The sequence below is a fragment of the Elephas maximus genome, chromosome 8, assembly GCF_024166365.1.
Source record: "Elephas maximus indicus isolate mEleMax1 chromosome 8, mEleMax1 primary haplotype, whole genome shotgun sequence".
NCBI lineage: Eukaryota > Metazoa > Chordata > Mammalia > Proboscidea > Elephantidae > Elephas > Elephas maximus.
Genome location: NC_064826.1, coordinates 100,061,363 through 100,086,067, shown reverse-complemented (window position 1 = coordinate 100,086,067; position 24,705 = coordinate 100,061,363). Strand labels below are relative to the sequence as shown.

Below are 24,705 nucleotides of genomic sequence, written 5' to 3'. Positions count from 1 at the left end.
CTTCTGTAATGAGAGTAAAGAATAGTAATCTAAGCAATCTGATCTCCTCACGGATGGGACAAGGTCCTTAAACAGAAAGCGTGGTGGGTGGTATTATTATTTGCTAAGTATTCCACATTCCCCTCCTGCAGTACCCATCCTTGTGGGGGGATTATATGCCCCTACTATGTTAAGCTCCTGTATTTCTTTGGCCAATGTAATGCAGGCAAAAGTTTACGTTACTTGTGACCAGAAGTCTGAAGAGACTGTGTAGTTCACCAGGTTCTCTTTCCTTTTGCTGCAATGACTGGCAATGTTCAGATAAAGGACAGCCTTTTCAAGGTAGGTAAAACAGAAATTGGAAATATATTGTGACACTTCCCTAAAGTGATATAGTCTTACTTGGTCCTACTCACTCTCAAGAACTTTGTTTCTCTACACTTTATCTTAAACTTCTCCCTTCCCAATTTCAGTAATTAAAGTCCTTTCCACACTTTCATATAATGTAGTGATAAAATGACACGACATTTTTGAAACCAATTTGGTTATATGAACTAACATACTTAAAATATTCATACCTTTTAATCTAGTAAATTCTACTTCTGGAAACTTGAAGGAAATTAAACTATAGACCTTCAATGTTTGATCTACGGCGTTATAAGTCAGGCTAGTAGTTATCTTTGGGGAAAAGGGGAGCGCATTTAGGGAGTTTGGTAAATTTCTCTTCTTGACGACAGTAGTGGTAACATGGGTGTGTCCACTTAGTGGTCATTTACTAATCTAGTGGCACACTCACTTGTGAAAATTCCAAATAAGAATTGTGCACTTCTCTATATGTATATTATCCTTAAATAAAAATCCTTACTAAAAACGACTTTATCATAATGTATCTGTAACAGTCCCAATTAGAAAACAACCTAAATATCTAACTATAGGGGAATAATTAGATAAAGAACAGAATATTCATAGTATAGTCATTAAAATAAATGCTTATGAAACATTTATAGTAACTTGGAAAATACTTACAATGTTAACTAGATTAAAAATGTGACTAACAGAATATACATACATATATATCTGTGTTTGTGTATATATGCATATATACAGAGAGAGCCCTGGTGGTGCAGTGGTTAAGTGCTCCGCTGCTAACTGAAAGTTTGGCAGTTGGAATCATCAGCCGCTTCTCAGGGAAAAAGATGTAGCAGCTGCTTCCATAAAGATTTACAGCCTTGGAAACCCTATGGGACAGTTCTCTGTCCTCTAGGGTCACTATGAGTTGGAATGAACTCGACAGTAACAGATTTGCTTGGGTTATTTATAGATATATTTCACAACTCTGTAACATAAAACCGAATTTTTAAAAGAATATATAAAATATTTCATATGTTAACAATGATTATCTCTGGCTGATGAGGTTATATTCCCCCCAATTTCTTCTTTTCTACAGTTTCCAAACTTCCTATTTTGCACATACTACATTTAAAACGGGATAGACTCAATTTAAAGGCTATTTTTAATAAAGTCTTTATTTTTAAAAGTCTTGGACAGATGTTTCCCTGGAAATATTCACGTGACTTCTCCTCACCTGTCTGCTAATGTAAGCACTCTTAGGTAACAACTTCTAAGTTGTTGGGTAAGTTTCCTCAGAGTCAGCAAATCGGCAAAGCATTCTGAAAAGGTCAAAAGGAGTCCACTTCAATGCTTTGTAAAATAAAACATAAAGTGTCAAAAACTGAGAGTATTTCTACATGATTTCTGTCTCAGTGAGATCAATACCATCGTATAACAACAACCCAGTGGAAGGAGTATCACTAGCATATTCCCCAGTACAGCAGCTCTTAAAACAAAGCTTGCAAAGCATTGAAGTTATTTGTCGGAATTCCAAGAGTAAATTCTGGAAAAATAAATGCAAATGAATGTGAATAGTATGTTTACTGTGACCAAATACACATTTTGAAGCTGAAAAAGAAAGGTGAAATGTTCTCTAAAGCTGTACCTGGATGAGTACAGACACATTCTACATTAAGAAAAATCAACCTAGGAAATTTTTAAGCCCATTCAATAATCTAGCAACTAATAGAATTAAACAATTAACTTAAATTCTTACACTTACTAAAATGTAAATTCAATAAACTGAAACCTCAGAGGACTAATTTTAGGAGGAAAATTATTTGCAAGGTAATTAGATCATTTTCATACTCTCAGTCCCCCTTTCACAAGCCCACTCCTTGTAAATACAAAAAGACAACAAAAGTCAAACACCAACCCTAGAAATCTGTGGCTTGATATTTAAAAAATGACATTTATACAATGCTATACACAGACTTGACTTGGGAAATGAGAACCATTACATTACTTTTCAGAGGTGTGTGTTTGTGTACGAAGGTATGTATGACTAATCAGCTAGAATTTAGATACTTGCAATAGCTTCAATAATAAAGTTATGCAAAACACAGACTGTTCTGAGCAGCCTGACCTGGATCAAGTTAAAAAGAGGGATAGCTTCCTTTTAATGTGTAATAAATAATATATAATATTATTTATATTATTAAGAGAAGAACAATTCCTAAAGCCCCTTATTAGTCTATGATTCCAGGAATTTATCCTGTGTCCTTCTGAAAGAATCAGTCCAAGTGTCAATTGCTCCAGGAAGACTCGCCTGAAAGCCTCACCACATCTCAATCCGCAGGCTGGGTCAAGTGCATCTCTTTCAAGCTCCCCTGGGACTGTGGAGAGGCCACTTACAGAACTACTTACCACAGTGGGCTACAATTATCCATCTACTTGCCTGTCTCTCCCACGACCTCGTGCACTTAATTTTTTTCAACAGAATTTGTTTTACGCACCTCTCTCTCTGTATTTTTTTATATCTCCAAAGACTAGCACACTACAGGGCACACAGCAGGAACAAAACAAGTATGAACTGAATAAATTCTATCTAGCATCCAGCACACAGATCAGAATACAGCAGGCTGCAAAATCAACACTGAATTCAGAAAACCACAACTGTTCATTTCTTAGAAACAGCTTGGATATTTTCCCAGATGTCATTTCAGAAGTATTAAATATTCAATCCCTGGTATTGAGATACTCCCTGGGGCTGCCTTAAGGAAAGCTAAGGCTCTCTAACAGGGTGTTAAGTACTGATTAGCTGTACACACAGGAAATTAAATCTACAATTCAGGGTTTATTCTAACTGCCGGGGAAACATGGGAGGAGGGTGGAGAATCATAAAATAAAAATATCCCCTTATCTTTTTTTCGGCTCTGCATGAAGAGATGAGAATCCTCTTTTGTTGATTTGGTTTTAGAAAAAGAGATTGATGTCTTAACTGTTTCATCTAGGTGGGTAACTACCCTCTATACTATAATAGTTGCCAGATATTGTCACAATTACGTTGCATAACAAACTACCCCAAAATTCAACAGCTTAAAGCAAGATTTATGCTTAAGCTCACAGGTCTGCAGGTTGTTTGAAGTTCCACTGATCTAGAATAGGCTCAGCTGCACAACTCTACTTCAGGCTTTGGGCAGCAGTTTGCTTCAAACTGTGGGTTCAGATCTGCCCCGTGTCTATCATCCTCTTTGGACCAGGCCCAACCGTGGTGTGCTCTTCTCATGGCCAAAGGCAAGAGCACAAGAGATAAGGCAGACCATGCAAACAATTTATAATCTCTGTATACATCGTGGCTGCTCACCCAAGCCCAAAGGCAGTAGAGCAGGAAGTATTCTCCACCCAAAGGAAAGGGGGAGCTGAGCAAAGAATTGCTGATTAATATTCCAATCTAGCCATCAACCTTCTAAGCTAGGAGCTAGAAAACTATGGCCTACAGATCAAAAATGGCCTGCTGCCTGTCTTTGAATATGTTTTATAAGAACACAGCCACACCCATTCCTTTTGTCTACAGATGCTATCACACTATAACTACAAAATTGAGTCGTCTCAGCAGATACCATATGGTCCACAAAGCCTAAAATATTTACTTTACTACCTGTATTTTTCTAAAAGGAGGGAATACTGCTTTCATCAGCTTCTCAAGGGGGACCTGGATGAGATTTGGAGTCATTGTGTTAGTGTTAGCAAAAAAGAGTACATTAATTTGAAAATATTAAATTTTTCAACACACGCTCTAAGCTGATTCTGTGGCTAGTAAAAACCTGTAATTCATTCTTACTTTTCTACAGGTTGCCCTAATGACACGTCGGGAACAGGTGGTACTGCCTTACATGGGCTTATCCGAGGGCCACTTAACAGTGCTTACAGCCTGGGCAAGCTGCTTTCTGCCTTATTCTCTTTCCTGAATGCCACACTACTAGAACTGGAGGAAAAATTCTACCCTACACTTATGCTGGCAGCTTCTAAAATATGATATTCCTTCTACATGAAAACAACAACAAAAAATGCGATCCTCTGCTTTTGGAGAATCGCTTGCATCTTTGGGATCCTTCTACTGCATCTGTTCCCGTGCTGGGTGCAAAAGCTCAGCCGCAATTCCAGCTCTCTTCGCTTCAGCACAGAATTAATGCTGCCCAGATGGTAAACAGAAGCAGTAGCTACCACTTAGCTAGACCTTTACAGGAATCTCCCAATTTCTCATACCGTTTCAGGTGTAGAAACCCAAAACTGCTGCCGTCGAGTCAACTCCGACTCATAGCAACCCTACAGGGCAGAGAACTACCCTATAGAGTTTCCAAGGAGCATCTGATGGATTCGAACTGCTGACCTTTTGGTTTGGAGCTGTAGCTCTTAACCACTACACCACCAGAGTTTCCAGGAGTAGAAAAGGACTCTTGATATTTGACGTGCTCTTGGTGACAGCCAAACCAAGCCTCCCAATCCAACCATCCAGCCTCCTTCTCTGTGCTGCTTTCGCCAGGACACTGTATGTTCTCCTCCAAGAAAGAATGTCAGAATAACAGACATTGAAAATATTTAATTCAGAAAGGCCTTAGTCATCATCTTATCCAATGGCCTACAGAGTAAATTTGGTACACAGACAGGTTGTGCTTGGTCTTGATACACTGTTTCTACAGATTCTGAATGAATCACTAGCATTTTAAATAATTAATTTTCATATAAAAATCAAGATTTTCAGCTTCTCCTGAAAAGCTGTAAGATATAGCATCACCAGGTCTGTATTCCTTCACTGTGACAATAAAGCCAAGAGCTACGGATCTCTTTAGTGGGGCATGTGCTCTCCTCTGCGCCTCAGTCTAGGCCTAGGCTGCAGCCATTTGAGTTTGCAACCTGATTTTTCCAACTGCCTTGTTTTACAGGCAAAAAAGCGAAGGCTGACGTGGATTATATGCATACATCTACCTAAGAGACATTTTAAGATATATTTTAGGATTCAAACTCGAATCTTCCACTTCTTTCCCCTAGATTAGCCTGCCACACCCCAGATTCCTAGAAGGACCCAGGAGGGACATCAGAAGGTGTTCAAATGGCCCCTGGGATGCAGTTCTAGGTTGTCAGAGGCCCTGAGGACAGAAGCTGCCTCAGGACCTCGGATTCAATGCTGGGCTCACTGTACCCTGGGACTGGGTTTCTCTTGGGGCAAGAGGTGGCCCAGGCTGGCTATCTTCTTGCAAAGCACACCACATGTTACAAGACCCGGTTTATGAAGTAAGGGTCCTACTTAGAGCCCTCAGTCTGGAAGATGAAGCAGCTAGAAGTGGGGAATGGGAATAGCGAGGGAACAACCTGACATTTACAAAGATTCCTCGCCAGTAAGAGAAACTGGCATGATGACCAAAAATCACAGATGCTTTAAAAATAAAGTTGGTTGGAACAGAATTCAAATTCTTAAAATGTCCAGACTTCCTGGACCAGTTGAGACTAGAGTGCTCCCCAAGACTGTCTCCCTCAGATACTCTTTAAACCTTGAACCAAAATTATCCCTGGAGGTCACCTTTTAGTTAAATAACAGATTGGCTCATAAAAATAAATATCATCCATGAGTACTGTGCTCCTTTAAAAAAAAAATCACTTATATGAGACTACAAACCAAAAAAGAAAAAACACCAAACCCTTTGCCATCAATAGTCAATGATTACTCTAAAGCAAAGGTGAAAACGTAAGGGGGCAGGGAAACTACAGTACTGCAAACATACAACTAGAATGGAAATAACGAGATCGTTGACACTTTGTGAAAATGTAATACATGTCACTAAACAATCTGTGTAGATACTGTTAGATGAGAACCTAATTTGCTGTATGAACTTTCACCAAAAACACAATGTTATTTAAGAAATAAAAATAAACATGCATGGAAAAGAGGGGTGTGAAGGTAAAGTCCAGAGTATTAAAAACCACTGCAAGACAGAGACACCATCATATTCAGACAGTACCAATAAAAGATGGGAAAAGTTATGCCATGCCTAAGAAAACCTGGCAATTCTACAAGGTTAACACATGTCAAATTCAACCACTTAGTCAACATTTCATAAAATTAAAATGTTCTACTTAATGTTTGCTTAAATGAGGCCATCTATGTTTTTAAAGTATCTCAAAGTTGGTTTGTGGATTTGCAGGTATGTTCTAAAAAAAGAAAAAAGTATGATTCATAGTTCTGCACCGTTAGTGATGCTACGAGGTGTGTCAATTTTACCTTGGAAAGTAAAAGACCTGGTGGAAATTTGATGAAAGTAACTTCATAAGAGGTTATTAAAAGATAACCACTGGGGAAAGAAGGGTTGCCAGTGGGCAAGGTTAGAGAGCTGAAGCATTTACACAACACCCCAGGCTTCCTGAGCTGGAGAACAATCACCATGAAGTACTACAGGAAGTTAAATAAAACCAAAATCACACAGACCTTTCTTTGGCAAACTGATCACTACTATTATGTTGATATTTCAAAATAGCCTTAGTTTTCTTTATGTGTATATGTTTCAAGTTAAATATGACATCTAGCAAAACAATTTTAATGTCTGAAGTACTGGGTTAAATTTTAAAACACCTACAAACCACATCCAAATTAGTAGTTGGAAGATGGGAAAATATTGTATAGAGAAATATATTTAAAAAATCAGTTGTTTCAAAATAATAAGTGAAAAATTCTAAAAAAAAAATTTAAATAAAATCAACTTATTGGTACTACTGCAAATAAAAACTAAATCTTCCCTAGGTCAAGAAGTCAAATTCTGCCAGCAGATCCCTGTTAATACACCAAGTGAAAATGAGTGAAATGTTTAAAAAGAAAAAAATGATTTATGTGTGTGTGTGAAATGCTACAAAGCTGATTTGCTCATTCTGTCAGGGCTGCAAATGGTGGAGAAAATTCTGAAACAACGAAAATAATATCACCCTCTGAGAGTTAAGCTAGAAAATCAATGCATAATCAATCAGAGTAGAGATGTATAAGCCAATGCAGTCAAGTATAGCGACCCTGAAGGACAGAGTAGAACTGCCCCACTGGGTTTCTAAGGCTGCAATCTTTACGGAAGTAGACTGCCACATGCGACTGGTAGGTTCAAACCACCCATCTTCTGGTTAGTAGCTGGGTGGTTTAACCACTGTGCAACCAGGGGAGTATCTATGATCTAGCAAGCTGACAGGACATATGATCAGACCTAAAGAGGGAAAAAGGGAATGTGCTCATCAGGCAGGGGTGAGTCAGTCAGGAAAAGAGGAAAAGGGGTGTCACAAGTCTACAGTGGTTGTGTCCATCCCGGCAGGCACTCTTCAGGTGGGGCACCTTGTCCATCAGACTTTAAGTATCTCCAGTCCACTGCCTAAGCTATTCTTAAAATTAACATGATCACATCAGGATATCATCAATGTCTTTTGTCACTGAACAAAGTAATTTAATAATGCCCTGCCTGACTCCCCCAACCCTTTTCTAATTCCAAGCTTCATATGAAAATATGATATTCTATATAGAGAAACAATAAGCTGATCAGGTTGAAATAAACATTTGTTCTACGGCAGTACCTGAGGTGTTCATTGTGAATTCTGAGACGTGAATCCACCCATGGGAGGCAGAGCTATCCCAGTGGGGATCTGTAAACAAAGCTGAGGAGTCAGGTTTCTCAGTCAACAAGAAAGAAGGCTAGATTCAGACACTAATAAAGTCACCAACATGATGTCACTGAAAAGCACTTTAGAAGGTGAACACCTAGATTTCTCCTGATGACCCTCAATGGCATCTGTTGGATCATCTTTCTTTGGAATGGGTACAAATATGGATCTGTTCCACTCGGTTGGCTGGGCAGCTGTCTTCCAAACTTCTTGGCATGGAAGAGTGGACGCTTCTAGTGCTGTATCTCTTTGTTGAAACATCTCAATTGTTATTTCATCAATTCCTGAAGCGTTGCTTTTCGCCAACACCTTCAGTACAGCTTAGACCTCTTCCTTCAGGATCATGGGTTCTTGATCATATGGTACCTCCTGAAATGGTTGAATGATGACCAATTCTTTTTCATATAGTGACTCTGTATTGCTTTCATCTCCTTTTGATGCTTTCTGGTTCATTTAATATTTTGCCCATAGAATCCTTCAGCTTAAGAAATGCTGAGCATGTTCTTCCCTTTTGGTTTTCTATCTCCAGATCTTTGCACATTTCATTACATGATGTAACTCTGTCTTCTCCAGCTACCTTTGGGAATCTTTTGTTCAGTTCTTGTACTCTGTCATTTCTTCCTTTCCCTTCAGCTACTCTACGTTCAACAGCAACTTTCTGAGTCTCTTCTGACATCCATTTTTGGTCTTTTTTTTTCTCCCTGTCTTCTTAATGACTTCTTGCTTTCTTCATGTATGATGTCCTTGATGTCATTCCACAACTTGTCTGGTCTTTGATCATTAGTGTTCAGTACGTCAAATTTATTCTTGAGATGGTCTCTAAATTCAGGTGGGATATACTCAAGATCGTACTTTTGATCTTGTGGATTTGTTCTACTTTTCTGCAACTTTATCTTGAACTTGCACATGAGCAATTTCATAGTCAGGCCCTAGCCTTGTTTTGACTGATGATATTGCACTTCTCCATCGTCTTTTTCCATAGATGTAGTCAGTTTGATTCCTGTGTATTCCATCTGGCGAGGTCCATGTATATTAGTCACTGTTTACGTTGTTGAAAAAAGATATTTGCAATGACGAAGTCATTGATCTTGCAAAATTCTATCATGTGATCTCTGGCATCGGTTCTATCACCAAGGCCATATTTTTCCAACTACCAATCCTTCCTCTTTGTTTCCACTTTCACATTCCAATCACTAGTAATTATAAATGCATCTTGATAGCATGTTCAATTCAATTTCAGACTGCAGGCTATGTCCAGACTGAATAGAATAGCCTACCCGCCCCCCCGCCCCCAAAAAAGTGAAGAAGCTGGAAAGAATTACCTAGAGTCCTGGAGTCAGACAGCTTTATAGGTACTTTAAAATATGAAATAAAAGATGAATAAAATTCTATAAACTAATCCAGAACATTAAAAAAGGAAAGCTATCATTATCGTTAAATGTCGTAATAAAGCTTTAATAATAAACTAACATTATTTGACAAAGAATGCACACAACAAAAGCATAAACTAATCCTACTTATTAACAATTATGTTAATTATGTTAACAACATGAATAGCTTCCTTACTCTGAGACTTTCTGTGTCACGCATAGTGTTGAGGGCATTACATGTTATTGTTGTTAGCTGTTGTCAAGTCCGCCCTGACTCACTTCATTTAAGCCTCACAACAGCTCTGAAAAGTAGGTCCAATGGAGAAGAACGTATTCCTAAGGCATCATGTAAGTAAAAACTCGTATAGACAAAAACCAAACCTGATAAGGGAGGACAGATATTTCTGTTTACCCACTAAAATGTTTCACTGTATTTCAAAAGCATGCATGAACACAACTTAAAATTCACTTGGGCCAAAAGCTCTGAAATTATGTACATTTTGATGAGTTTTTAATTTAAGGGAACTTGTATAATTTTAAACTTTGTAGAATAATTCATTTCCATATAGGCACACAGTAAGTTAAAAGCTTGGATGCTGACCAAAAGTTTGGCAGTTAGAATCCACCAGACACTCCTTGGAAAACCCATGGCAGTGGCTCTACTCTGTACTATAGGGTTGCTACGAGTCGGAATTGACTCGATGGCAATGGGTTTGGTTTAGTTTTTTGTCTTAAAATGTAGTCCTCTCAATTCTTATTCTCCAAGTTTTGAAAGACATAGATATGGAGAAATACATCGTTGATATAAGAAAAACAACAGTGCAAGAAGAAAGAAACTTGGCAACTGACGATTGGCCTAGGGATACAGAGAATATCAGAAACAGAATATTAGAAAACAGAAGAGGTGTGTGTGCCTGATTTTCAGGGACTATACATGTGGAAATAGAGGCCGTATTTTTGATTTATCAGTAGAAGCCTGAAAACTCAACTGTAAGATGGAATTTCCCAAGTGTTAAGTATAAGTTCAATTAAAAAAAAAAGCCAGATGAGTGTGGGGAGAGTTTCACTTTACAGGAAAATATCAGATAATACAGAAGGAATAAGAAAATTAGAAAACTACATTTTGTAACTACCAATGAAATAATTGATTCAGACAAATATCATTAATGAATGCCAAAAATTATTAAGTAAAAAATTGTTGGGGAATAGACTATCCATAGTCTCAAGGTATTATCCCTCAAATTACTTCATAATTTCAATGGGAATAATGTACCTTTACAGTCTGCAGTCACCACCTGAACCAAGTAATCAAACTGCATCACCAAGACTTGGACAAGTTGGTCTTATACGCCTTCCGATGACATGCAATAAGAAGTATACAACATCAATTACGAAACAGCCTTGCCAAAAATGTGTAACCTGAATCTAATCATAAGGAAACAATCACACAAACATAGTACCTAGGACATTCTACAAGACAACTATCCTGGACTCTTCAGAGAAGTCAATATTGTATAAAACAAAAGGACAATGAAAAGAAAGACTGTTGTGGGGAAATCCTTCAAATGTAAAAGAACACAAAGAGATATAACCATCAAATACAATGTATAAGCCTTGCTCAGATCTTGAACTTAAGAAAAAGAGAAAAAGCTACAAAAGACAATTGGTAAACTGATTATATATGAGATGATACTATGGAAGTACTGTTAACTTTCTAAGTTTAATAACAGTATTCTGTTTATGCAGGAGAATCCTGTTATTCTTAGGAGATATGTGCTTAGGTACTGAGGGCTAAGTGTCGTGATGGACACATGCCTGAGTTGTTCAGAAAAACAAACATAAACATAAATAAATACACACACCCCCACAATATATATAAGTATATACAATAAATATATTTAAACATAATATGTATGTAGTGTATGTGTGCGTGTATATACATATACACACATATGGCATATATGTATATAGCAAAGAGTAAACCCAAATTTTCATTGTAAAAAATCACTAAATCGACTTTGCTATATGTATAAGCTGCCTCTGAAAGCATAAAGGAACCAGAATCATCTTTGAAGACCTCTTAAATCATTCTAGAAAACAGACTGCACAAGGATTTTGTATATACAGCTTTGTATAATAATTCTTATGTACATGGAAGTTTGAGAAGAACTTATAGACTTCAAGGAAAGCCTACATACAGACATCCAAATAATTCTCCCCTTAGAATAACTATCAAGTTACCTAGACATGAATGCGGACTGGTTGAAGGCTTCTAAAGTGCTTGTGGCTGCAGAAAGAGTCATTCTGTTTGAATTCTGAACTAATGTCACTTAGATACTTGATGATGGTCTTTGTTGTGGTTGTTGTTATAGGGCTTAAGTGAAATAGTGCAGTTACATCATGCAAAGAGTTGAGTCTAAAGTCTCCTCAGGTCTTCAGTTAAAATGTGCACAAAATATCATTGTACTATAAGCTTTTAAAAGCCAAGTTTGTTCTTCCTTCGTTCCCTACATTAGTACTGAAACTCCTCCCAGAAACTTAGGAACAATATCTTTTACAGAGCACCACCTACAAATGCCATGTGTTGTTTTATTCATGCAGCCAACAACTTTTAACACTGCCTACATTTCAACCGCTTTTCCTTCGGTTCCTCCTCTTACTTTTAAGAACATGGATAGTCCTACGTACTATCTATATCTGTATCTTCAGTTTTACCCAGAATGTTTGTTTTCTAGGTCTCCTGCTTTCTAGTGCTGTTTATATTTGTCTGGGATGTAATTAATGCATTTACTCCATCCTGATAAATCCGTTCACTCTTCGCTGCTTCTGTTCCCACACAATACATTCAAGGCTCCCTATTAAAGCTCCATGTCATTTCTTGTAATTTTGTCTCGTTCAATGATTTCCACTAATATCAGAGCAGATGTAAGTACAGCAATTCTGTGTGCATAAACAGAATTTAGCCTTTTGAAAATCTGCTTTAAGACTCAGATATATTTAGACATTAATATCAATGACTTAGAAAAATTAAAGCAGAATATAAATGGTATGTTGTTTTTAAGTCATTCGTCTAATAGAAACTAGTTTATCTCCCCGGCCCAAACCTGTTCCCACAGTAATTTTACTTCTAAATGATCTATTTCCTATAGGATACTAAAGATACTAATGAACTGTTACTTCACATATAGCATATAGAGGGCAAAATATTAAAACTTAAAGATGGCTAGGTAAGAACATTTCAGTGTTTTGACAACTTATGAGGCAAACCTAAAGCATATATTGCGAAGCTGAGTCTCGAGATTTATTACAAGATTTAAGAGTTGTACTTGAGTGTTTTTGAAAATTCAAAGCTTACCCAAGAACATACCACATCTGTTTCACTTATTCCACAAATATATTTTGAGCACCAAAATTGTATCACGTGTTCCTCTAGGCACTGGGGATTTATCAATGAGCAAAACAGACAAAGTTTCCTACAGCTTACTTTCCAGAAGAAGAAGACAATATACAATATAATATGGCAACATTAAATTGAGTGGCCAAGATGACCTCATTGAGAAGATGGGATTTGAGAACAGGCTTGCAGGAGGTAAGGGAGAAATGCCATGCACTTACTTGTCAGGAGGAAGAGCACTGAAGGCAGAGGGAGGATTAAGGGCCAAAGCCCTGAGAAGGATGGAGTTAGTTGGTCAAGCAGGAAGTTCGGCCAGGAGGTCAGTGTGGCTGGAGCTAAATGAGAGCCATGAAGAGCAGCAGGAGGTAATAACAGAGAGGTTAACAAGGGCCCAGGCCTTGTGGGACCACATCCAGAATCCAGTGCCGTCAAGTCGATTCTGACTCATAGCAACCCCACAGGACAGAGCAGAACTACCCCACAGAGTTTCCAAGGAGCGCCTGGTGGATTCAAACTGCCAACCTTTTGGTTAGCAGCCGTCGCACTTAACCACTAGGCCACCAGGGTTTCCTGTGGGACCATACAAGCCGCTATCAGGACTTTCCCCCTATATAACATGGGGAGGCTTTGGGAGGTTTTCAGCAGAAGAGGGGACATGATCCGGTTTAAGCTTTAAGAGGCTCTCTGCTGAGAGAAGCAGGGAGACCAGTTAGGACGCCATGGCAAAATTTCGGAAGAGAGATGACATACCAATTTAGCAGGGTAGGGTGCCGATAATGGAGGTGGTGAGAATTAGCTGGTCCTAAATACAGAGCCAAGGGTATTTGGTGATAGATTGGTGAGGACTCAGGAAAACTCCAAGATTTATGGTCTAAGGAACTAGAAGGATGGAGTTGCTATTTACTGAAATGGGGGAGACAGAAAAGAGGCACCTTTAAGGGAGAAGATTCAGTTTTGAGGGAGAAGAGGCAGTTCAGTTTTGGACACACAAAGTTTGAGATGCTTATTAGCATCCAACTGGAGACAAAATAAATGGTCAGATATGAGCCAGGAGTTCAGTGGTTTGGGTTAGAAATATAAATTTTGGGAGTCATCAGCATATAGATGGAATTTAAAGCCATGAAATTTACTTACAGCAGAAATTAAAATGTTGGCACTTTACTTCATAAAAGATGAGAAGAAAACAAAAACTAAGAAAGTCCATGCTATGAATTGACTTATGCCCCCAAAAAGTTATACTGAAGTCCAAACCCCTGTACCTGTGAATATGACCCTGTATGGAAATAGGGGTTTCTTCTGTTATGTTAATAAGGTCATACGGGAGTAGGGTAGGTCCTAAACCTAATCCCTTTTGAGTAAAAAAAAAAAAAAAAAAGTGGTGTCTTATAAAAAGAGAAGAATAGGCACAGAGACAACACACAGCAAAGATCCCATGTGAAGATGGAAGCAAATTAATCTACCAGCCCAGGAACACCAAGGAGTGCTGGCAGCTACTGCTGGCATAGTGGTTAAGAACTATGGCTGCTAACCAAAAGGTCAGCAGTTCAAACCCACCAGGTGCTCCTTGGAAACCCTATGGGGCAGATCTACTCTGTCCTTTAGGGTCGCTATGAGTCGGAATTGACTCGATGGCAATGGGTTTGTTTTTTTTGTTTATTAGTAGCTTAAAGAGACAAAGAAGAGCCTTCCCCTAGTGCTAACACCCTGAATTTGAACTCCTAGCCTCCAGAACTGTGAGAAAATAAATTTCTGTTCTTTGAAAGCACCCACTTGTGGTATTTTTGTTATGAAGGCACTAGGCACATAAGACAGTGCATTTAATTTTAGAACAGAAATTAATCATGAGGTAGGCCCTATTTAAATGCAGTAAGAGTCTTTATTTTATTTAATAATACGCATTGAACACCTACAATGTGTACAGACCCAAGCAAACATTTAAAAGGACATAAAAGGTAATGTAGGAGATCTGCTCTCAGCAGAACTTAATTCTAGTCGAGGAGCCAGACATATAAATAATACAAGAGAATGACTGAAGGGAGGGAATAAAATCAAGTATGTATTCTTGGCAAAAACTATGTCACTGGAGTCTCGGGGGACATCTCAGTCAACTGGCTTAAAAAAAAAAAAGTCACTGGAGATGTTGCTTAGCCCCAGGGAAGAAGACTAAGCTGGAGAAAGAGAGGCCATTTGAAAATGTATATTTGCTCTTCCACAGACCATGGGTTAGCAAAAATGGCAGCAGTCCATGGAGCGGCCAAAGTCGTATTGGGTGGTACACAAAACTTGTAAGCCCACCAGCCCTGTAGGGGTCAATAACCTGGAGACGAGGTAGCCAGTCATTTCACCAGTATCAGCTAAGTTGGATGGCTGGCATGGTGTAGCTACATCTCATTACTGGTTGGATAAGTCTCACCCAAGATGGGCTCTGGGAATAAGAATATTCTTTTTTTCTTATCTTTTTCAGAAGCTGCTATCAGGTAGCCCAAAATAACTAGAACAGAGTCTCTACAGCTACATTTTTCCAACTTCTACTGTCCCTTTCCAATCTCTGGTTCTCCTTCTACTAGATCTGGTGCTCGAATTAATTGTGTACCTATTTTTCCCCCCTTTCTCTGCTTCAGCTCTAATTCTTCCATTCAAATCTTTTCTCTGCAGCTCACTCAGAAACTCTTGTTTTATAGGTCATAGAAGCTATTTATCACACCATTTTCCTTCAGGAGACAAGTAGGTCACATCCACAAGTACAAAAGACTGTTTTTTTTTGGAGGGGGGTTGCTGACCATCCATCTTTTGCCGAACTTTCCTTTGTTCCCACAGAACAAAATCTCCCCTTAGCTTTTCTAAAAACCACAATAAATCCCTTACACGATACCTGATGGTTATTGCAGAGCTATCACTATTTTTTCCAAATTTGATCTCATTAGTCAACCATTAGCAGACAGGTATGCAGAGGAAGCTTGATGCTCCTCAGTAACATATTCTCATGAATGTTTAAAGGTTCCTCTAAGTGATGTGTTGCCAGCCTTAACAGTGATGGAGGCAATAGTTATGTTGCTACCTAGATAGATGAAGGTCCCTTAATTAAGGAACTTGAAATATTTTCCAATAGGTATGAGGATACCTCTGCACCATGCAATGCCACTTATTCAGTGTTTACTGAAAGCAATTTTCAAATAACCTAAAAATGCTGTCAACTCTTAGCACAGAACTGGCGATCTTATTAATCTAGATCTGAAAGTCAACAGTGTCCACGGCAGTGAGCTACATGCTCTTCTAGGAATCACAGGAAAGTGACCAAAAGGACACACTTAGCAACTATCCTTCTTCATCACAAAGAATTAATAATGTGTTCATCATAGATTCTTTTGAGGTCTCCCCAGACCTATCTTCTCCCTAAAGAGAAACAAGAAGCTGAATTTCAAGTAGCTGGCTGGTGAGTGGGCAGCAAAGCCAACATGGCTATTCCCAGGCAAGCTTGGTTTCTCTTCATTCAACACTTTCCTGGAAGGGCCGAAATAAGAAATGTTCCTGCAAATGTCACTCTAGCCAACAGAGGCATCTTCTACTCACTGGTCCTTTAGTGGCTCTGCAGCTGGTGGAAGTGGCATGCTAATAACAATGCCAGGGAAGACATGATGTTAACTGCCTCAGAGTTAGTTGAGGCCAATTTCCTATTTCACAAACTAGAGCATGTTCATGCAAAGGAGTGCCATTCACATCTGGAAACCCTGGTGGCATACTGGTTAAGAGTTCGGCTACTAACCAAAAGGTCGGCAGTTTGAATCTACTAGGCGCTTCTTGGAAACCCTATGGAGCAGTTCTACTGTGTCCTACAAAGTCGCTATAAGTCAGAGTTGACTCGATGACAACGGGTACAGGCATTCACATCTATGCCCAGGAATAGCTGCCAACAGGACAGAAGTTACATATATTACCTCCCATAATGATATATAAGGATGGTACACGGGTCCAAAAAAAATTGCAGCACAAATGGTTAACATGCTTGGTTGGGTTCACTCTTCCCCAGGTTCATTCTGCTACAGAGGAAGCCCTGTGTATGTGTTATTATTACTAATAATGTTATTATTATTAATAATGCCAAAACCAAGTTTTGGATATACTCCCACCTTAGTTGGAGAAAAACCTATTAGTTCAAAAGCTCTTGTGTTACCTTTGATGAATTTAATATACTGGATAAATAGTAAAGGGTACTTTCTAAGACTGTGGTTCCATATGGTTAATTAAACAGCAAGTGGTCAATTAAAAAAAAAAAAAATTGAGAATATATTTTCCTGAAACAAAAATCAAACCTGAATGTGCTCTAGTGAGCTATAATACACAATATTGTATATTGTCCTGGAAAATATGGGACACGGGAATCTGTGGTTACTGTAACAAAGAAGGTACTAGGCCGCCCTCCAAAAACTCTGGGTTTAATATGCTGAGGATGCCCACCAATCCCAAGGTATTTTTTGAAAAATTGTGAGTGGAGTACAAGTGACAGAGAAAGATTTTAAACTAAAGAGCCTACCAAACCCCAGTGCTACCCCATTCCATCCTAGGAAAATCCTCCAGGCTTAAGTAGTTTAGGGAAACCCCGGTGGTGTAGTGGTTAGGAGCTACAGCTGCTAACCAAAAGGTCAGCAGTTCAAATCCACCAAGCGCTCCTTGGAAACTCTATGATGCAGTTCTACCCTGTCATATACGGTCGCTATGAGTCGGAATCGACTCGACGGCAGTGGGTTTGGTTTGTTTTGTAAGTAGTTCAGAGTCAGGAATCCTTGGTGAGAGGTACTGCTTTGATCTTGAGTCACAACAAGAGGTATCTTCCAGATCCAGGTCAACCCACAAGCAAAACAAGTGAAACAATCCAGAAAGACCTGACCTGTGCTGATACACCTGTAAGAGGCTGCCAGGAGCTCTGATGCTGAACACAAGAGCCAATAATGGCCTGCAACAAGCCCCTGCTGCTGTGAGCTGGGGGACTGACCAAGAAGACTGGCCTAACACTACAAGTAAGAAAGGTGCCCTGGGCCATCCACATTTTCTCTCTGGGCCTCAGTTTTCTCATCTATAATGTTAAAAAGTAGAATTAGTATTACCGTTCTCTGATACCATAAGCACAGAGAACATTGTCTGTATTTGCAAAAATGTTCCTTCAACATTTAAAGCCCAAAGAAGTGAGCTCTCTCAAGGGGTTACATGATAACTAGAGAACTCAGACTCTTAGCTAAAACAGGAAAGAGGTTCTGTTGAAACAAAGCCAAGAAAAGCATAACAGTGCTTTACTCAGAGATGAAGTAATAAGAATGTAAATAAAACCAGAAGGCTCTTCAGTCCGTGAAAACTTTACATGTATAACACTAATTGTTATTTCTTTTAAACTGAAGTCAACATATATATAAGCACCCATGTGAGTTGGAATCAACTAGATGACAATGAGTTTGTGAGAAGGAGTGTCTGGGTAGTGCAAACAGTTAAGTGCTTGGCTACTAACTGAAAGGCTGGCAGTTTGAACTCACCCAGAGGTACCTTGGAAAAAAGACCTGGGGATCTACCTCTGAAAGATCATAGCCATTGAAAACCTTATGGAACGCAGTTCTACTCTGAAACACATGAGGTCGCCTGAGCTGGAATCAACTCGACGGCAGCTGGTTTGGTTTTTAGTTTGGTGTATAATAATGCATTATTAAAGATAACAAGATTGGTAAACTGAGTCACCAAGACAGTCTCTCGAAAATGCTGTGAGAAGAGAAGGCTTTCATTAAAGAGACATAGAAAATGTTTCATTGAGGAAGCAGCCTTTGAGATGGACTTAGAAGAATAGGTAGAACTTTATGGGTTGGCATTGTCCATCTAGAAGGCATTCCAGGCTGTAGACAGAGTAAAAGCAAAAGCACTAAAGCTGAAAAGCTCAAGGGTAAAGTTCAGGAGTCAAGTGTGGGGCATTGCGCTCTTGGCAGGAAGACAGAACTGTAATCTTGGGTCAAATCATAACAGGCTGGATCTTCAGAATGTGGATGCCAGTTGACGAACGTTTAAGAACAGAGATACCCAGTGCCATCGACCGTCGGTCAAAATATCCAGCAGATTGCTTAAAGAGCAAAAGAACTCGCTTGTTTAAGTTTAAATATATTTCAACACTTAAGAATAATTCCTATAATATTATCCTAATTTGACTAATGGAAAAGACAATATTTCGTTATTGTTGCTGCACACCATCGAGTTGATTCTTACTCATGGTGAACCTGTATAACACAGCAGAACTGCCCCATAGGGTTTCCTAGGCCATATTCTTTACAGCAGCAGATCTCCAGGTCTTTTGTCCAGTGGAGCTGCCAGTGGGTTTGAACCACTGACCCAGCTGACCGCTTAACCATAGCAACATCAGGGCTCCTTCCATTACGTTGTGTGTGTGTGCCATTATGTCATACCAAACCAGTTGCCACTGAGTCAATTCTGACTCAAAGTGATCCTATAGGACAGAGCAGAACAGCCTCATAGGGTTTCCAAGGCTATAATCTTTATGCAAGCAGACTGCCACATCCTTCTCCCTCGGAGAGGCTGGTGGGTTCAAACCTTGGACCTTTTGGTTAGAAGCCAAGGCTCCTATTACCTATATTGTTAGGTTAGGTTAGGTTAGGTTAGGTTACGTTAGGTTAGGTTAGGTGAGGCTATAGGGTCAAAAAGCCCTGCAGAAAGTAAATTAAGTTAATAATCTATCATATCCCAATCATAAATACTAAACTAAGCAAACCTTAGAAATAAATAATGGGTTTTTTGTTGTTATTGTTTTTAAGTTTAGGAACATACTAACCCATTTCTCAACCATGTATTTTATAAGCTGATTTTTACTTACTATTTTTCAACGATAATACATTGGTAAGAAACGGAAGTTACACTTCTGAGCCGACCCAAGGACTTCCTCAATTTTGGGAAGAAATTCTATTCGCTGACAGGAACTATAAGCCAGCAAACTTAAGACAATATTCCCAGACTTCTAAGCATAAGGTTAAGGCTGGGAAAATACTAACAAAGTTTTAAACTCCTTCTCAAACATTTTTGAACTCATAACACAAGGCATAAAATGTCATTTTGAAACCACAGCTTTCTTCCTACTAACAGAAACCAAAGACCCATCCAGACAGCTCACACCCGCTCAACGCTCAGAAAAGAGAAGAAAAATAAAGCAGAGGATTCTTTTAGCTCTACAAGAAACACTGTCTTATCTTTTTAAAATTATCTTTTATCAGTTTATGGACAGTACATTTATGCTGCTGAAAGGCTGTATTTTTATATTTACAGGAACCCTTGTCATGGGACTTTCATGAAGACTGTGAAGTATAGCAGAAAAAACACTAGGCTGAGAATCCGCAGGGCAAGAATTTAGTGCTGATTTGGCTACCATCTCTGTTATGTTTTGAAAGTCACTTAACTTCTTTGGGCCTACACAGCCCCACTTCCAAAATGAGAGGGTTGAACCATGTGATCTCTAAAACACCACATCATAAAACATATTTTTAAATAACAGAAATTTGTAGCTGCTGTTATACACTGGGGACATCAGTGAGGCAGAGTAGAATGAATTAAGTTTTGGAGTCAGGCTAATGAGTGTTTAAATCCAGGCTCTGTCAGTAAGAGCTGTGTGGCCTTAAGTGTAAGTTTCTTTATCTATCAAGAAGGAATAATATTCCTGAAGCCAACTCTTCAGACATGGATTGGACTGGACAATGGGTTGGAGAGGGATGCTGGTGAGGAGTGAGCTTCTTGGATCAGGTGGACACCTGAGACTATGTTGGCATCTCCTGCCTGGAGGGGAGATGAGAGGGTAGAAGGGGTTAGAAGCTGGCAAAATGGACACAAAAAGAGAGAGTGGAGGGAGGGAGTGGGCTGTCTCATTAGTGGGAGAGAAATTGGGAGTATGTAGCAAAGTGTATATAAGTTTTTATGTGAGAGACTGACTTGATTTGTAAACTTTCACCTAAAGCACAATTAAAAAAAAAAAAAAAAGTACCAGACTTGCTGGCCTGAAAGAGATTTGAGAAACCCTGAGAGTGTGGCCCCAGGACACCCTTTTAGCTCAGTAATGAAGTCACTCTTGAGGTTCACGCTCATCCAAAGATTAGACAGGTCCATAAAACAAAATGAGACTAAAGGGGTACACCAGCCCAGGGCAAGGGTTAGAAGGCAGAAACCTGGTAATAGGAAACTCAAGGTCAAGGGGGGGAGAGCGTTGACATGTCATGGGATAGGTAACCAATGTCAAAAAACAATACGTGTACTAACTGTTTGATGAGAATGAGCAGCTAAATTGTCTGTAAACCTTCATCTAAAGTACAGTAATAAAATTATTTTCGAAAAAAAAGAAGGAATAATATTTATCTTTGCACTGTTGTAAAGATTAGGAAGTCTGTAACGTGCGTGGCACACCCTGGGTACTAAACAAAGGCAGTCATTAAGTCTCTAGTCAGTAACAAAGTCTAATAGTAAGCCCTACTTCACTTGACAATGCCATTTCCTGGAACTCAGCTTAGAGAAGAGCAGGGACTGACAGTCCTTTCCAAAGGGAAGCACACAAAGATAATACTGGAGAGGATTCATGGTTTGGGAGTAGGGAGGGTAAAAGCAGGGAGTTGAAGATAAGCAGAGGCTTTGAGTCCTGCACATATTTATTGACAATGAAAAAGAAAGAAGCCATGAGGGACACAGAGCTTGAGGAATAAAAACATTTTTTTTTTTTTCATTAATACAAAGGACGCCTGGTGGGGGAAAAAAAGAGAATTATTGCAATGATTTCATAACCAAAGTAAAGCAGAGAGCTGGTAGGGGTCTATGAGTGTCACTAAAAGAAAACAGTAATGGCTGTGCAATACACAAATCATATTTCCTTTGTCTGTCTGCAATCCTTACAAGCGATACAGACAGTCTGGCTCCTGCCCAGCTCGAGGGTGTCATCTCCTACTATCCGCCCCACCTCACTCTCCCCTGGGTTCACTCTGCTTCAGACGCTGACTTCCCTTCTGTCCCTGAAACTCTCAGGCTCCTTCTTCCTTTAGTTCCTTTGTACTGTAACCTCTGCCTGGAAACTTCCCGGTAGATCTTCCCACGGCTGACTCATTCTAAACATCCAGGTCTCAGCCTCCTCAGGAAAGCTTTAGCAGACCGTTCTATCTGATTTTCCGCGCACCCTAGTCAAACTCTTATTCTGTAATCTTTTTTTTTTTTTTTTGGCGCTTATCATTATTTAAAATGGTCTTATTTGTTTACAGAAATATAAGATCTTTGAGGGCAGGGATCTTTTCTAAATCGTGCCTCTTTCAATCCCCAACACGTAAAACAAAGCCTGGCATAGACAAGACAACCTATCACATTAACTGTCCAAGGAATAAATGCAAATGGCAATGATCACCACTCTTTGGTGAATCTAAGTATGTGAAAGTCCTCAGAAGACGTTTTACCTTCATTTCTTTAAGGAGTTTTATGCAATAATGCAGTCTTAAAAGGCCAATGCTTGAGACAGTCAGATTTTAAAGGGAATGAATATTTCATAACAACACAAAATATTACATAAATGTCTGCATATTCTCCATGGTGTACAGTACACATTTTTACTTTATGAACTATACTTATCCACCGTCTTATTATTAGAACCCATAAATAAAGATGCTTTTTTTTTTTTTTTTTGCAAAATTCTGCTTCTAGAAAGAGAGGGTGTATGAGCAGGTGGTACATGAGTGGGAATTATCTTTCAGAACCCTTCCCAACAAAGAATTCTGATATTAAAGAAATGACTCATTCCAGTATATTTCAGGTGTTAGACCGGTGGTTACTTTGTTACCTTGCTAAATTTATTCAAACTAAATTTATTACTGAGCCAAGTGATGAATTCAGTGAGCCCATCTGTGAAACAAAAGACAAATGATTTGGGGAACAGGTACCCCACCCATAGTGAACAACTGCTCCATTAAAAAGATAAGAAAAGTTCCAAAATGTTAATTCATGTTTGGACTAAAAGAAAAAAAATCTCTTTCTAATCCTAAACCAAAGTTGGCATGCTAGCGAGAATGCAAAAAGTGGCCAGGTACCCGTGAGCGGGGGAAACTGTGGACGAAAACCATTTTGCCAGGAAATTCATGAGTTGTCCTTTTATTTTTAATTTTTTTTTTTATTTTGACCAAGGCTTTCCTTAATGAATAACAAAGGCCTATAACCGACTGTGCCTAGACAACCCAGCCATCAACCCCAGTCACCATTCTTGGGCACTCTGGAAGGCCCATAGTGCAGCACGAGGCTGGAGCCCACCGGCAGCTCATCAGGGTCCGCAGGGTGAAGGAATGGGGAACTCACTACCTAAATCCACCCCCTGAATCCTGGTCCAAGCCTGGGGGAAGTGGGGCTCAGCATTCTGCAACTTCACTTTTGTATTCATTATAAACACAGCCTGGCTCGCCCCTCCTCCTCGGGCCCTGAAGGGTCGCCCAGGGCTCTGCAAACAGAACCGGGATGCCCGGGATTCAGTTTCCTTCCGCTGGTCTCTCGTGAGCCCTAGGCAAGTCATCTGACCCCAAGTCATCTGACCCCGGTGGACTCAGTTTTCCAACCTGTCCAATAGAGTGACGAGAAACCCAGCCTACCTCGTCGGGTGGTTGCGGGCAGGCTGCCCCAAGTTAGCCCAGGGACAGCGGCTCCCTGGTCGCGCCCGCAGGGCCCTCGCGGGCGGAGGGGCGGGGCGGGGCGGGACTGGGGACCAAGCCCGGCCGGCGAAGCGCAGTTCGCCGCCCGCTGCCAGCCGCCCCGGACTCCTCCAGCACCCGGCCCGTGACGTCAACACGCTTACGTCGCGCACACAGGGCGCATCTTTCCCGAGGCACCGAAGACCAGGCTGGGGCTGAGCACCACCCGAGTGGAGCCATCTGACTGGTGGGAGAGTCTGTCAGTCATCCACCGGCCAGTAAGCGACTCAGGAAGGCGGGCGAAGGCCGAACGCCCTGCCCAAAGGAGAAGATGGAAAGCTGGGATTTTGGTGTAGAGAAGCTGGAACCGCTTGTACTTCCCGTCATCTCGCATCTGTCGATTTTAGTAAGCGTTCCGCTTCCTTCTAGTTGGTGATTCTGCTTCTTCCACCTTCGTCCAGTGTCTTCGTCCAGTGGTATGCAGGAAAATTCTCCTTCCCATCCCAGTTCCTCAGTCACTCAGCCTCCTGAGGGCAACCAGTGTTGCAGAGTTCTTGAGCGTTCTTCTAAAGACTTTCTAAATGTTATTCTGAATTTAAAATTGCACAAATAATATCCCCCCAAAAATTAAATATTACATATTCGGCCAAAATCCCCCTCAGGTACCAATCATAGGCCCTGTGTCTAGATGATGGCTCCTGTTTCCTGTGTATTTACATATTTTTAGAAGTTATTTACATTTTCCTTTTCATTCAATGTATCTTTGAGATATGTATATGTATATACATATGTGTATGTATATGTATAACTACCTCATTCTTTTAAAATATTGCATAGTAGCCCTCAGAATCAATATATATAATTGAGCTAAGCTCTCTAAGCTTTCTCTCCTAGCTCCTTCAGATACTCTCAGATGCCATCAAACAACAGTTTTCTGTCTAAATTTAATCCAGTTTTATAGTTCTTCATGGTGGGAGTTTGATCTGATACCAGCTACACAGTTACAGCCCAATATGGATTGAGCATGTTGATAACGTTTTTGTATGCCCAAGCAAAATGTAGTTCTAGGCATCATACGAAAAATGTTTACATGAGGCTTCTCCCTCTCCAAACTTTTATGGTGTTGGGGTAGTGCGGGGCCTGTTGTTGTGTGCCATCAGGTCGTTTAGGACTCGTAGCAACGGCACAGGACAAAGTAGAGCTGTCGCATAGGGTCTCCTAGCCTGTAAGCTTTACCAGGAGCAGATGGCCAGTCTTTTCTCCCATGGAG

At 39.9% G+C, this 24,705-nt stretch overlaps 1 protein-coding gene across 3 annotated transcripts in view; it reads right to left on the bottom strand.

The window, feature by feature from the left end:
* The window catches only part of STARD3NL (STARD3 N-terminal like), a 47,681-nt gene extending 24,101 nt beyond the window's left edge, over nucleotides 1-23,580 (bottom strand). Inside the window, exons 1-2 of one of the 3 annotated variants that reach the window (XM_049893938.1) lie at nucleotides 23,397-23,580; nucleotides 1,565-1,649 (exon numbers count right to left, since the gene is read on the bottom strand). The gene's annotated coding sequence lies outside the window, so the exon portion shown is untranslated. Of the gene's footprint in view, nucleotides 1-1,564; nucleotides 1,650-10,641; nucleotides 10,703-23,396 lie in introns of those variants that run through there. The other 2 variants (XM_049893937.1, XM_049893939.1) reach the window with 2 other exon arrangements.
* Nucleotides 23,581-24,705: the final 1,125 nt, after the last annotated feature.